Source organism: Xenopus laevis, chromosome 5L (assembly GCF_017654675.1).
Source record: "Xenopus laevis strain J_2021 chromosome 5L, Xenopus_laevis_v10.1, whole genome shotgun sequence".
Taxonomy (NCBI): Eukaryota; Metazoa; Chordata; class Amphibia; order Anura; family Pipidae; genus Xenopus; species Xenopus laevis.
In genome coordinates this window covers 15257112-15269888 of record NC_054379.1, presented here as the reverse complement: position 1 = coordinate 15269888, position 12777 = coordinate 15257112, and positions in this window count along the sequence as shown.

Below are 12777 nucleotides of genomic sequence, written 5' to 3'. Positions count from 1 at the left end.
CATTAACAAGGGATAGATCTTAGTGAGTACCATACTTGACAGTCCCTCAACATAATGATTTGGCCTTAAATGTGCTCTCCTGTCATGATAGGACCTTTGGCCTGTTTTTCCTTAAATACATATGGACAGACACAGTCCCAAGCAAGGGCAATAATGAACATTAAGCACCCAAGTTGTCTTTTGTGGACCTTGTTAGCTTCTGAACCCAAACAAGAGCATCAGATACAAGTATAATCTCAAAGTACACTTTATTGAAGTTGAGTAGCCATGTACAACAGTTTAACAACATGATGGATGCGACTTGATATCTGTTTCCTAATTAAAAATAAAGAGCTTATTACAGTGCGCAGGGGGTCACATCCACTAATAACCGTGGTCAAATAGTTGTAGGACTTGGTGGTGGATTGAAGGGGATACAGAGACTTTTGGCTCCCATGGAAGGTGCTTCAGATCTTGATTTCTGTTGCAAAACAATCTGATATGATATAAAATGACATAGAATCCCAAAGGAAGCCCCCAACCACTGTGTTGCATTCTGGGATTGCGGGACAATGTAAATCTTTACATTTTGTTTTATTAGAGATACCATCCAATATTCCCGTTAGTCTACTCTAAGCGCATAAGATCCCACCCAGCCTGCTACACTTAATAGCTTCCAGAAGATGCACTTACCTGTCTTTTTTATCTAGTCCTCACATAGAATTTTCCTGCAGATTCTCATTACTTCTGATGTGATAACTGTGCTCCTTAAAGGGATTCTGTAATGGGAAAACATGTTTCTTACTAAATGCATCAGTTAATAGCGCTTCTCTGCAAGAAGAATCCTGTCTGAAGTCCATTTTTAAAATGAGCAGATTTTTTTTTAATATTTTACTTTAAACCTGAAATGAGGTTAGACATGTTGCTAGTTTCCCGGGTGCCCTCAGCCAAGTTACTGGTGCTCTAATAAACTTCAGTCACTTCAAGTTGGAGTGATATCACCCCCTCCCCTTCCCCCAGCACCCCATCAGTAGAACAATGGGAAAGTAACCAGATAACATCTCCCTGACATCTGCATTGCTAAAAATGCTCAGTTGCCCCACCTAGTGGTAGATATGAGAGCAGCACTCGTAAAAGTCCATGTCCAGCTAACCCAAGTTGTGACTCCTTCAGTTACATTGAGTAGGAGAAACAACAGCTTATCTGAAAGCAGTTCCATCCTAAAGTAATGGCTCTTTCTGAAAGCACATGACCAGGCAAAATGGCCTGAAATAGCTGCCTACACTCCAATTATATACACATTTATTGGTTCAAGAATAAAATTATAAATGGTAGAATGGCCCCTTTTACAATGAGCGGCTGGTACAGATTTACAGAATTATTATGTCTTACCTGTATAGAGAGAAATTGCCTAGAACTATGTCAATATAGTTACTAAACACAATTTTACAGCAACAGCTTTCTATGTTTGCTCATATCCTGAACAGCAAGATAACAAAACTATACAGGTATGGGACCTTATCCAGAATGCTTGGGACCTGGGGTTTTATGGATAAGGGATCTTTCCATAATTTGGATCTCTATACAGTATGGGAGTACTGTTTTAATATTACAGAGAGTATCACAGAGAAAAAGGAAACCATTTTTAAAAGTGTGAATTGATTAAAATTGAGTCTACGGGAGACATCTTTTCTGTAATTCTGAGCTTTCTGGATAATGGGTTTCTGGATAATGGATGCCATATCTGTACCATCAATTTAAACCAAACATAGCTATTATCTTAGATAAACAGAGTTTCTTAAAAGGGGTTGTTCACCTTTGAGTTAACTTTAAGTCTGATGTAGAGAGTGATATTTCCAGACAATTTTCAATTGGTTTTCATTTCTTTTTATTATTTGTGGTTTTTGAGTTATTTAGCTTTTTATTCAGCAGTTCACCAGTTCAAAATTTTAGTAGTCTGATTTAGGGACGCACCGAATCCACTATTTTGGATTCGGCCGAATCCCTGAATGCATCTTGGAAGATTCGGCCGAATACCGAACCGAATCCTAATTTGCGTACGCAAATTAGGGGTGGGAAAGGAAAAAGTGGAAAAAAACTGGTTTGCTTCCTTGTTTTGTAACAAAAAGTCACACGAAATCCTGACCTCCCCACAATTTGCATATGCAAATTAGGATTCAGTTCGACCAGGCACAAGGATTTGGCCGAATCATCTTGCTGAAAAAGGCAGAATCTTGGCCGAATCCCGAACCGAATCCTGGATTCGGTGCATCCCTAATCTAATTACTAGGGTCCAATTTACCCTAGCAACCATGCATTGATTTGAATAAGAGACTGGAATATGAATATGAGAGGCCTGCATAGAAAGAGGAATATTACAAAGTAGCAATAACAATACATTTGTAGCCTTACAGAGCATTTGTTTTTTTAGATGGGGGTCAGTGACCCCCATTTGAAAGCTGGGGGAATAAGGCAAGAACTATAAAAATGAAGGCTAATTGAAAAGTTGCTTAAACTTAGCCATTCTCTAACATACTAAAAAATAATTTAAAGGTGAACCACCCCTTTAAGTTGCACCTCTAAAACGATATCAGAGGCCAAACAGCCCTCTATATGCCACGTCACGACTTACACAGTGGCACGCTAGGCTTCAGGTGGAAAAATACTGCAAGTCACTGTTTGGTCAAAGCAGAAATTCTTTTATAGTCATAATTGCTATTTCCTTCTGTAGCTATAACTGACTGTAAAATGGTAAATTATAAATCAAAACACAGTTAAATAAACCAATTCCACTTTACATGTGACTGATTAGAGCATTAAACGTATAGTGGTGAAGCATTCTCATTGAAACAGCTCCTATATCAGTCCTATATGTTACTGTAAGCAAATGTATCCTGTATAATCAATAATTAGAAAATAAATAACATATTGCTATTGTTGCTAACTATACATTTTCAAGTTCTGATGTTAAAATAGTAACAGCAAGGGGCACATTTATCAAGGGTCGAATTTTGAAGTATAAAAATACCTCGAAATTCGACCATCGAATTAAAATACTCCGAATTTCGAATTCAAATTTTTTTTCATCGAATTTGGCTATATTGCGGTTGAAGTAAAATCGACCGATTAAATCGTTCCAATTGAATGGTTCGAAAGGATTTCATCGATCGGTCGAACGATTTTTCTTTGACTTCAAAAAACGTAGAAAACTGCTCTAGAAGGTCCCCATAGGCTAACATAGCACTTCGGCAGGTTTAATTTGGCGAGGTATTGAAGTCAAAGTTTTTTTTAAAGAGACAGTACTTCAATTATTGAATATTCAAAGTATTTTACTTCTAGTCGAATTTGAAGTCGAAGTTGTAGTATCCTATTCGATGGTCGAAGGATGCAAAAAATTACTTAAAATTTTCGATTTTTTTACTTAGAAATTCCCTCGAATTCACTTTGATCCTTGATAAATCTGCCCCTAAATGTTACAGTAGTAAATTGTCTGTAAAATCCTTAAAATTACTCCATGTGCCGAAAACAATTTTTTCCTGCCACAGAAAATAGGGGCATAGTATCTGTTATCAAGAAACCCTTTATCCACAAAGATCTGTATTACGGGAATGACAACTCCCATAGACTCCATTTTATGCAAATATTCCAGATTTATAAAAATGATTTCCCTTTTCTCTGTAATAATAAAACTGTCCCTTGTACTTGATCCCAACTAAGATATAATTAATTCTTATTGGAGGCAGAATAATCCCATTGGGGTTATTTAGGGGCACATTTACTAATGGTCGAATATCGAGGGTTAATTAACCCTCGATATTCGACCATCAAAGTAAAATACTTCGACTTCGAATATCGAAGTGGAAGGATTTACCGCAAATACTTTGATCGAATGATCAAAGTAAAGATCGCTCGATCAAACGATTAAATCCTTCGCATCGAACGATTCGAAGGATTTTAATCCATCGATCGAACGATTTTCCTTCCCCATAGGCTAACATTGATATTCGGTAGGTTTTAGTTGGCAAAGTAGGGGGTCAAAGTTTTTATTAAAGAGACAGTACTTCGACTATCGAATGGTCGAATAGTCGAACGATTTTTAGTTCGAATCGTTCAATTCCAAGCCATAGTCGAAGTAGCCAATTCGATGGTCGAAGTAGCCAAAAAAAACGTAAAAGTATTTTTTCTTCTATTCCTTCACTCGAGCTAAGTTAATGTGCCTCTTAATGTTTAAATGGATTTTAGTGCCCTGATCAGTCTGGATAACAGGTCCTATACCTGTAATAGGATTTCACCAGGTCAAGTTGGTGGATGTATTTTAGTGGCATTTTAGTTGAAGTAGATGGTCAGATTTTTATTAACTAGGGCAAAGACAATACAGTATATATAGTGAATAAAGTACCCCTTATTGTAAAATATAAGGATATTATAAGTCACAGAAGAGTTCCATGACCATACTAAAGTACGAGGCCGAAGGCCGATTGTTTTTATACAGGTCATGGAACTCCGAGGTGACTTCTAGGGGCAGATTTATCAAGGGTCGAAGTTAATTCGAGGGAATTTTCGTAGTAAAAAAATTCAAAATTCAAAGTAATTTTTTGGATACTTCGACCATCAAATAGGATACTACGACTTCGAATTTACGTCGAATTCGATTTGAAGTAAAATAGTTCAAATATTTGATAATCTAAGTACTGTCTCTTTAAAAAAACTTCGACTTCAATAGTTTCGCCAAATTAAACCTGCCGAAGTGCTATGTTAGCCTATGGGGACCTTCTAATGCATTTTTCTAAGTCTTTACACATATCGAAGTAAAATCGTTCGATCGTACACTAAAATCGTTCAAACGATTTTAATTCGATCGTTCGATGGCCAAATTCGGTGAAAAATCCTTCGACTTCGATATTCAAAGTCGACGTATTTTAATTCGATGGTCGTATTTCGAAGTATTTTTTACTTCGAAATTCGACCCTTGATAAATCTGCCCCTTAATATCCCCATATTTTTCAACAAGGGATACTTTATTTATTATAATACACACGTTTTAGAGAGTCATGTGACAAAAATGACATCACTACTCACCGTTTATAACTGACATCACTAGTCACCATTTATAAGGATATAATTTACAAGATATTCATGGCTTTTGTGTATTAAAAGTATTGAGGGGGTTATTTATCAAAGGTCGAATTTGGTCAAGGTGTGAAATCTCACAATCAAATTCAGATTCGAGTTGGTGCTTTTAAATGCAAATTCTTTTTTTTTTTTTTTTGACAAACATGTTTTTTTCCAGAAATTCGAATTTACCATTCAAACCTTAATAAACCTGTCCCTAAGAGACACGAAAAGAAAAAAAAGGCAAAGCTTTTCCACTGCAGATTTAGAAATTTACTGGAAGGCCATCGTCGATATTTTAATCAAATAATTTTTTATTTTTAGATGATTTCCTTTTTCTGTGTAATAATAAAACAGCAGCTTGTACCTGATCCCAACTAAGATATAATTAATCTGTATTAGAGGCAAATTAATGTTTAAATTATTTTTTTTAGCAGACTTAAAGGGGTAGTTCAGATTAACTTTTTGGGGGTTATTTATCAAAGGTAGAATTATTTTTTCCACCAAAAAATTATAATTTTCGAGGTATAAAAAAGAAAATTATTTATAAATGAGTTCAATCCGTGGATGGGAGTTAGGTTGACTTTGTTTTAATAACAAAATGAGATTAATTAGAGTTTTAGTAAATACTCATTCTGTGAGTGATTAAGGTTGCAACAGACAGTTTATTAGTGAATACAACACTGGCAGATTTATCCAAGACTTTCAATAAAAATCCTTCCTTTTTACATTCATCACCAGTTAAAAAAAATAACATTTACAGAATATTCCCCCTTGTTCATCATTCCTTCCCAACATATAAGTGAAAAGATGTCTCGCGGGACTACCCTATAGACCTGCATTGTCTAGTCAAGTTTTTTGGGCAATTACTAAGGAAAGAAATCTGAAAACTTCTTAAGTCTGAATTGATTAAAAATAAACAAATAGGATAAGCGCAGCTTCCGCTGACTTGTATAGAAAATCTACAGCTTTTATATACTAAAGTTTTGTATTAGAGTTTTTTGTGACTTTTACACTTTAAAAATCTCGAAATTGGGGTGGTCCATTTATCAATATTCTCACTTTAGTGGTTTTAGAACATTTGGAAAACCACGAATAAACTCATTTTCTCTAAAACCACAAATGCCATGCAATTTATTAAAATATTTGAAAATGAAAAGTATGAACAAAAAAAATGCTGACCAATGAACTTAAGAAAACAAAAACATCTAAAACCTCTAAAATTCAGAAAATTAGTGCGAAAAACAATCTGAAAACCTCTAAAAGTCTGAATGGATCAAACAAAAGACCAACTTCCATTGACTAATTGCACTATTTTTCTATTACAGTTTTTGTGGGTTTAACACTTAGGGGGTTATTTACTAAACTCCGAATGCAAAAATCGCGGAAAAATTCGTGATTTTTTTTTATAAAGTCAGACTTTTATAAAAATCACAAATTTTTTGGAATTTATTAAACCCCGAAGATGGAAAAGTCTGAATCAGAAAATTCAGCATCTCAGACCTATCGAGGTTGCATATAAGTCAATGGGAGAAGTCCCAATGTTTTTTTTATGTGCATGGGTTTCGTGCAATACCCCAAAGTTTTCGGGTGAAAAATCCGAACAAATCATGAAAATCAGATGAAAAATTAGAAACATTTGTGAAAATCGGGTTTTTATCAGCAAAGTACATTTTCGGGAAAATGTACTAATAAATAAGCATAAAGAACCCGAATTTTATCTGAGTTTGTAGCAGAAAATATAGACATAAATTCGGACTTTGATAAATAACCCCCTTAATAGTTCTCGAATTTTTAGAGTTTTAGAGAAATAAAAAAAACACAAATTTATAGAGAAAAAATAAGATTTGTTTAAAAAAAGGAAAACATCGAATGTTAGTTAATCGGCCCCATAGAGTTTTAGAGGAATTTTAAAAAAAACACACACATTTTAGAGAAAAAAATTAGATTTGACAAAAAAATAGAAATTCAAATGAATTTTAGAGAAACAAAAAAAACCCACACATTTTTACAGAAAAAGACAATTTGTGAAAAAAAATTGAAATTCAAATGTAAGTAAATATAGACCACTACATTTGTTTTCAGTTCTGGAGAAAAATGATGAAAAATGTGGGGAAAATGTGAACGAAAATCCCTTGATCAGAAGCAAAAACGTAAGACAAACAAATTGATCTTTTATTCTTAACATCTTCATAATGAGTTTCTGCCGAGACTACATTTCTGCTGATACAGATTTTTATTCAACCCTCAATAGCCCTGGGTTCCAGCGCGGTTGCCGTGGAAAGTTTTCCTCTTGTTGACTAAAAGGAAATTAGTTTAAAAACAACTTCTTTAAGTAATATGAACTTTTCCCCTTTATTGTAAAGTCATATAGCTGCACTGTAAACTCATAAAGCAATTTGCAAGGGAAAAGTAAAATGAATATTTAGCCTTTGTAACATGGTTGTTGTGAAATAGGAAGCCTACTGTTGTAAACACAGCCATAAGTCCAAAGCCATAAGCCAAGCAGGGAGTCTTAACAGCAGGTTCCAGTTGACTCAAGTTCCCTGCAGAATAGATACAATTACAGTGATGGGCAAATTTCTCCCGTTTCGCTGCAAAATTTGTGAAACTGCAAAAAATTCACGGAAAATTCATGGAAAAATCGTGAAATTCTGACATTTTCACAAAAAAATTTGAAATTCTGACATTTTCACGAAAATCTGACATTTTCACGAAAAAATCTGTAAAATTGGAAATTGACGCCGGTGAATTTATTTGCCGCTGGCGAAATGAGGCAATTCGCAGTGAATTTGTGCCAGGCAAATTAATTCGCCCATCACTTGATACGAATATTCATTGCATTACACACCAGTTCCTACTAAGCCATTATTGAGTTGCAATGGTTGGGGCACTAGCCCCTGACCCCCAACACATAGGGGCAGATTTACCTAGAGTCGAATATCGAGGGTTAATTAACCCTCATTATTCGACTGCCGAATTGAAATATTAGACTGCCGAATATCGAAGGAATCGAACGATCGAAGGAATAATTGTTCGATCAAACGATTAAATCTTTCGAATCGAATGATTCAAAGGATTTTAATCCATTGATCGAAGGATTTTCCTTCGATCAGAAAATTGTTAGGAAGCCTATGGGGACCTTCCCCATAGGCTAACATTGGCCTCGGTAGGTTTTAGGTGGCGAACTAGGGGGTCAAAGTTTTGTACTTCGACTATCCAATGGTTGAATAGTCAAACGATTTTTACTTCGGATCGTTCGATTCGAAGTCGTAGTCGAAGGTCGAAGTAGCCTATTTGATGGTCGAAGTAGCCATATTCGACCATTCGAAATTCAAAGTATTTTTTCTTCTAATCCTTCACTCGAACTAAGTAAATGGGCCCCATAGGGACTTATGTAGAAAACTTTAAGGGGCAGATTTATCAAGGGTCGAAGTGAATTAGAGAGAATTTTCGAAGTAAAAAAATTTGAAATTCAAAGTAATTTTTTGGATATTTTTTTGTAACAAATACAAACAATACTGTGGCCGACGCATTCATGTGATCAGTTATAATTGGTGCTGAGTGATTCTGTTCATGTCATGAAATAATATAACCTTAAATAAAGAAAAATACGTCTCTAGTAATATACAGGGATCAATTGATGTCAAGGTTGGTCTGAGAGATAAAAAAATAATCTTCAGACAAGAACATCTGATAGACAGTGTGTTGCCCGAGCAGTCAGACGCACTTGGAGATTTACAGAGGTATCTTTAATTGCGGATATAAATCCTGACTTGTATTATAATGCTGGATAATAGTATGGATGTTTTTTATTATGTGTATATATATATATATATATATATATATATATATATATATATATATACATATATATATATATATATATACACAAAGAGTGGTCCTGGTGCACCCAGAACACTAAGGGGCTGATTCACTATGGGTCGAATATCGAGGGTTAATTAACCCTCGATATTCGACTAGGAATTGAAATCCTTCGACATCGAAGTCGAAGGATTTAGCGCAGAAAATTCGATCGAACGATCGAAGGATAATTCCTTCGATCGAAGGATAAAATCCTTCGAATCGAACGATTCGAAGGATTTTAATCCAACGATCAAAGGAATATCCTTCGATCAAAAAAAGTTAGGCAAGCCTATGGGGACCTTCCCCATAGGCTAACATTGACTTCGGTAGCTTTTATCTGCCGAACTAGGGGGTCGAAGTTTTTTTTAAAGAGGCAGTACTTCGACTATCGAATGGTCGAATAGTCGAACGATTTTTACTACGAATCCTTCGATTCGAAGTCGTAGTCGAAGGTCGAAGTAGCCCATTCGATGGTCGAAGTAGCCTAAAAAAACCTTCGAAATTCAAAGTATTTTTACTTCGAATCCTTCACTCGAATTTAGTCACTGCCCATGTGCTGGAAAACAAAGAATTGTACAATCAATAGAAAAAGGAGTCCGCACTCATGGGTCTTTGTGATACAAAAAATATTTTAGTGTTTATTGGACGTTTCGGCTCCAAGGACGGCTCGTGTTTAGGAGCCGAAACGTCGAATGAACACTAAAATATTTTTTGTATAACAAAGACCCATGAGTGCGGACTCCTTTTTATATATCTATCTATCTATATATATATATATATATATATATATATATACACACGATTACGTTTTTTTTTAACTCCCATAATTTCGAAATTCAAATAAAAAAAGACTACCGAATGTATAAAAAAAAAGGTTTTTTTGCAGTTAAATAGGCCGTTTTCGCTCAAATCGAAGTAACATCATATTCGATCGAATTCGATTCTAAGCTTTTTTTAAAAAAAACATCAAATTTTCAAAGTCCAGCAATTGACTCCAAATAGGTTCTAGGAGGTCCCCCGTACGTTAAAACTGCAATTCGGCATGTTTTAGATGGTCGAAGTTGAATTTTTAAAGAGACAGTACATGATAAATATCGAATTTTCAAATTTGAAACGAATTTGAACTATTCCCTAGTCGACGTACACAAAAAATAGCTCAAAATTAGAATTTTCACTTCGACTCTTGATAAATCTGCCCCTTTGTGTTTTTAAATACTAGGAAATACTACTTATCTACTGAAATCTTCTCTGTAACCACAAAAGTGATATTGTTACAAAAACCATTTTGTGTCACAAAATGAGTAATTGTGTCACAAATCAGTGTGAAAGTCATCAGTCATTATATAGATCCATCTCATTTTAGATCTCATTCTCAATCCAGTAAGACATAAATCAGACATTTCCTTGGGGGCAATAAATACAGCAATACTAATAATTGTAGAATTATCTGCATATCTATATTTATTAGTATTAGCTAGAATTGCATGCTGTGAGCACATGCTGTGGCAACCTACAATAAAATAGAACCCATCCAAGTATAATGTTATTGTCAAAGGTGGCCCTGAAATGTTCCCATACTCCCATACTGAGACTCTTCTGCTTTGCTTGACTCTTTAACATATTTTAATTTGTTCCTACGCTGCTGACAAGGGACAAACTGGCATTCTCTGCGGCAGTTGTGGGCACCAAGTACATTATGGTGCAGTGCCTCCCTCTAGTGGGTTCCAAAAATATGCATCAACTTTATCTTAAATAGCCGCCTAATCCAAAGCCCCTCCTACCATGGTAAGAAAAGGGGGTCTAATTATTTTGCTCAGCTATCTCTCTAATATTCTACATAGATTTCACTTTCACAAACAGCAATGTCATCATGTAGCCTAATTTGCAATCACAGTGTTGTTCAGACCTTAGGGGCAGATTTAGCAGATTTCGAATGTAATGGGACAGGTTTTTTTTTACTCCCATAACTTCGAAATTCGAATAAAAAAAGACCAACCGAAATTTATTAAAAAACAAACAAACTTTTTTCCCCTGGGTGAATAGGCCTTTTTCGTTCGAATTGTATGAGTTGAAGTAAGATCATATTCGATTGTATTCGATTGAAAAAAAATTTTGAGTTGTCAAAGTCCACCAATTGACTCCAAATAGTTTCTTGGAGGTCCCCCCATAGGCTAAAACAGCAATTCGGCAGGTTTTAGATGGCGAATAGTCAAAGTCGAATTTTTAAAGAGACAGTACATGATAAATTTCGGTATTAAAATTTTTTTTCAAATTCTAATCGAATTTGGATTATTCCCTAGTTGAAGTACACAAAAATAGCTCAAAATTCTAATTTTTTTAATTGGAATATTCACTTCGACCCTTGATAATCTGCCCCTTAATATCCTACTGCCAGTGGGGTCAAAACACCTTTTTCTCTCTGCCTTTCACCACTTCCCATAGTACTCAAGGAAGCACATAAAGCATGGACCTACTACCAAAAATACTTAAAGGGGATGTATTAGAGCTCTCCAGTGCCAGGCCAGCCCAGGCAGGAATCACAGGCGGCCTGGGCAGTCCGAGCGCCCAACAATCGTGTGCGAATGCGCAGAAAACCGTGTGCGTACAAGAGAAGCTGCGTGCGCATGCGCAATAACCACCCTGCTTGGAGAAAAAAAGATTTGGCGCATAAAGGAGGACAGCACACGCTGGGCAGAGCGGCAATCGGGGACCGGACTAGGGGGTAGGAGAGGCACATAAGGTATGTGCCTGGCGCCTCTCCAGCTTTGCGCCCTAGGCACGTGCCTACTCTGCCTACCCCTAGTTCCGGCCCTGGAGCTCACTCTATTAAAATCACCAGAAATCCTGTACATGCAGAATTTGTGCAAAAGGCAGTTATTTTGTTAGCATTGGATCTAACTATCAATGACTATCTGACACCCAACTGCTGCATGAAAACAGAATGAAGAGAAACAGATGCTGAGAGAGGGATAGTGAAGATAAACTTGATTACTCAAAAACAATGCAGCGTGTTTAATTGATTGTATTTAGAAAGTTTCTTACTTCAGTATGAAGAAGCTTATATTAAATTTTCATTTTTGTGATAGTTCCCCTCTGAGCCAAAGTTCTGAGCAGAGGTCCACCGGTCACCACCACTATGAGGGTTCCAGGCACATTGTTGTTTTTTGTCTGAGGTACCAGCAGTCAGAATGCACCCAAAATCCATTACCAGCTCTAGTGGTATCTTCTAGAGTCTTCACATAGAACAATCATGATCTCTTTGGAGGTTTTCAGATTGGGATTGCTCCGCTACAAGACTACAGAACCCCCTTATTGTGCCTCCAGCTGTGATTGTCCTTCCCTGAGGCAAGTGCCAACATGAGTTGTCTTTCTGGGGTGCAGTCCCCCCCCAGCCTGTCACACTCTACTTCTGCTACAATCCACAGGATGGCCTTATAGCATGGATCCCTGGCTAGTCCTATTTCTTGCCAACCATATTCTGAATCTCTCTCCAGCTCTCCCTTGTGGTGTTGGGTATCCACCTCCACTTACTAGAGAAGATCTATTTCCAGAGTGGGATGAATGCCATTGACTCTCATTGTCTCCTACTGATTGAAGTCAAGCATTCACAGACAATGGAGCCATAGAGTAGATTTGCTGTGTTTTCCGAATCTAAAACTAGTCAACCCAATATGATGGGCAAAATTATGTAAATATAAAAAAACCCCTCACCTGCTCAATCCAGTGATAACACTCTTACATTTTATTAGGACATGATGTCCCATTAATGAGTATAAATCTCATGGAGTTTGTTCTTCATATCACGGGACATTCCTTTTC